We start from the raw sequence: 3,773 nt of genomic DNA, 5'->3' as shown, positions 1-3,773 counted from the left end.
ATTTAGCGTTCGATCTATCAATTTACTACCAATTTATCTCACGTCCGTTTGCCACTTGAGGCGCCGTACCCCGAAAGGGATTGACAACCCCTTTAACATGTCGGGTTGCGAGGATTTGTTATCTGTGTGCAGGGGCTGTTTATGTTGTGTTGCTTGGTTCTCCTACTGGTTCGATAACCTTGGTTTCATATATGAGGGAAATACCTACCACCGTTGTGCTGCATCATCCCTTCCTCTTTGGGGAAATACCAACGTAGCTTCAAGCGACATCAAAAGGAATTTCTAGCGCTGTTGCCGGGGAGGATCTTCAACATATACCAGGTTCCTAATCATGAATCTCATCTCCTCGCAATTTACATTATTTTCCATTTACCTCTCGTTTTCCTCTCCCCCACTTCACAAGAATTTGCCATTTTATTTGCCTCTCTTTTCGTTCTCCGTTTTCTTGCCGGATCTGTTTTTGAGTGCAATCTTGTTGTGTAGTCATCATGACTCAAGAGAACACCAAGTTATGTGATTTCTAAAATACCAACAACAATGATTTTATTGGCACTCCAATTTCTCCTCCCGCCGTCAGTGCGGAGTCTTGTGATATTAATACTGCCTTGTTGAATCTTGTTATGAAAGACCAATTTTCCAGTACTCCTAATGAGGATGTCGTGTCCCATCTTACTACCTTCGTGGAATTATGCGATATGAAAAATAAAAAAGATGTGGACAATGATGTGGTCAAGATGAAATTATTTCCGTTTTCTTTGCGTGATTCTGCAAAAATTTGGTTCTCTTCTTTGCCTCGCAATAGTATAGATTCTTGAAATAAGTGCAAATATGCTTTTATCACTAAGTATTTTCCTCCCAGAAAAATTATTTCCCTTAGAACCCAGATCATGAATTTCAAGCAACTTGAACATGAGCATGATGCACAATCTTGGGAAAGGATGAAAATGATGCTAAGGAATGGCCCAACTCATGGGTTAAATCTTTGGATGATCATACAAAATTTTTATGCGGGGTTGAATTTGTTTCTCATAATCTTTTAGATTCTGCCGCGAGTGGTACTTTTATGGAAATTACATTGGGTGAAGCCACTAAATTTCTTGATAATATTATGGCAAAGTATTCACAATGGCATACCGAAAGGGCTCCTACTAGTAAAAAGGTTAATTCGGTTGAAGAAATTTCTTCTTTGAGTGAAAAAGTTGATGCTCTTGTGAAATTGGTTGCTAGTAGAAGTGCTCCTATATATCTTAATGATATGCCTTTGACTACTTTGATTGAGCAAAATAGTGATGTCATAGATGTGAATTTTATCTCGCGAAATAATTTCAACAACAATGCTTATAGAGGCAATTTTAATCCTAGGCCTTTTCCTAGTAATTCGTCTAATAATTATGGTAATTCCTATGGAAATAAATCTTATAATAATAATTGGAACACCTATCATCTTGATAATAATATTAAAGAATTTATCAAGACTCAAAAAGTTTTCAACACTTCCATAGAAGAAAAGTTGAGTAAGATTGATGATTTGTCTAGAAGTGTTAATAGAATTGCTCATGATGTGGAAAATCTCAGGATGAAAATTTTCGTACCTAAGGTTGATGAATCAATTAAAGCTCTTTATGTTTTTATGGAAGAAAGTAATAAAAGAACCGCTATGCTTAGAGCTAAAAGAGAATTTTTAGAAAAAGCGTTTTCTAGTGATTTCGTTCGCAAAAGTGATGAAGATCTTAAAATGATTGGTGTTTCTTCTATTGATTCCTTGTTTAGTAAAGTTAATATTGATGAAAAAGGGACTGGAGAAGAGTCAACTTTAGGTAGAAGGCATCCCAATATTTCGGAGGGTGAAAATCTTGTTGAGAAAATTGATGAAAGTGGGTTTGGAGAGGTCAAAACTTTAGCTAGTGATGTACCCACTCTTTTGTATTACAAAGACTTTAATTATGATAGTTGCTCTTTGATTGATTGTATCAATTTGTTGCAATCCATGATAAATTCACTCCATGCTTATGAACCAAATAAAGCTTTTACTAAACATATTGTTGATGCTATGATGAAAGCTCTTGAAGAAAAATTGGAATTAGAAGTTTCAATTCCTAGAAAATTGCATGATGAATGGGAACCTACTATCAAAGTCAAGATTAAAAATTATGAGTGTTTTACTTTGTGTGACTTGGGTGCTAGTGTTTCTACAATTCCGAAATCTTTATGTGATGTGCTTGGTCTTACTAATCTTGAAGAATGCTCTTTAAATTTGCACTTGGCGGATTCTACTATTAAAAATCCTATGGGAAGAATTAATGATTTTCTTATTCTTGCAAATATGAATTATGTGCCCATATATTTTATTGTTCTTGATATTGATTGCAATCCGTCTTGTCCAATTATTCTTGGTAGACCGTTTTTACGCACTATCAGTGCCGTGATTGATATGAAAGAAGGCAATATTAAGTTCCAATTTCCTTTGAGGAAGCGTATGGAACACTTTCCTAGAACTAGAATTAATCCACCTTATGAATCAATTATGAGGGCATCTTATGGATCTCGAACCAAAGATGACAAAACTTAGATCCTTGCTTTATGCCTAGCTAAGGGCGTAAAACTATGGCGCTTGTTGGGAGGCAACCCAATGAATAAATTTTATTTTTTCTTTTTGCTTCCTGTTTTTGTGTGTTAGCACAATTATGCTACTGTTATGATTGTGTTTTTATGTTTTAATTAGTGTTTCTGCCAAGTAAAGCCTTGAGGATCTTCTTGGGTGACAGTTGTTTGATCTTGCTGAAAAAATAGAAACTTTTACGCTCACGAAATTAATATTCATTTTTTTACCAAAGAGCGATAAAATATCCATCCCACTTGAAGTAGATCAATATACGGATTGCTTAGGTCATCCTAATTTTTCAGAATTTTTGGAGTTCCAGAAGTATTCGAAATAGTCAGAGTGCTACTGATTGTTCTGTTTTGACAAATTCTGTTTTCTTTGTGTCGTGTGCTTATTTTGATGACTATGGTTTTCTTTGATGAGTTTTTGCCATAGAAAAGTTGGAATGTAGTAGATATAATACAAAAACAAAATATGAATTGGTTTTATACATTACTTATAGTAGTGATTTAATATTCTTATACTAACGGATCTCACGAAGGTTTTGTTGAATTTTGTGTGATTGAAGTTTTCAAGTTTTGGGTTATCTTACGATGGATGAAGGAAGGATGGAAGAGCCTAAGCTTGGGGATGCCCCGGCATCCCAACCTATTATCCAAAAACGAGCAACCAACTAAGCTTGGGGATGCCACCGAGTGGCATCCCCGCTTTCTTCCAACGACCATCGGTATTTTACTAGAAACTATATTTTTATGCGTCACATGATATTTGTTTTGCTTGGAGCGTCTTGTATGATATGAGTCTTCGCTTGTTTTATTTTGTGTTTTAAGTCATCAATCCTTGCTGGACACACCTATTTGAGAGAGACAAAATTATGTCATGACTTGTTAGAATTGCTCTTTATGCTTCACTTAAATTTTTATGAGCTATGGACTTCCTCTAGTGCTTCACTTATATCTCTTTGAGCACGGTGTGCTTTAGGATTTTTGAAGAAATGCTCTCTTGTTTCACTTTTTATTTGAGAGTTAGTAAATTTTCAAGAAATTATCTCTTGCTTCACTTAAATTAATTTGAGAGAAAAAATTATTATGCTCACTATCTTCACCTATATTTGTTGGAGTTTGTCAAAAGCAATACATGAAAATTAGTCCCAAAGTGATAGATATCCAAG

The sequence above is a fragment of the Triticum dicoccoides genome, chromosome 7A, assembly GCF_002162155.2.
Source record: "Triticum dicoccoides isolate Atlit2015 ecotype Zavitan chromosome 7A, WEW_v2.0, whole genome shotgun sequence".
In the NCBI taxonomy this organism is placed as follows: Eukaryota; Viridiplantae; Streptophyta; class Magnoliopsida; order Poales; family Poaceae; genus Triticum; species Triticum dicoccoides.
This window is presented reverse-complemented; position numbering follows the sequence as displayed.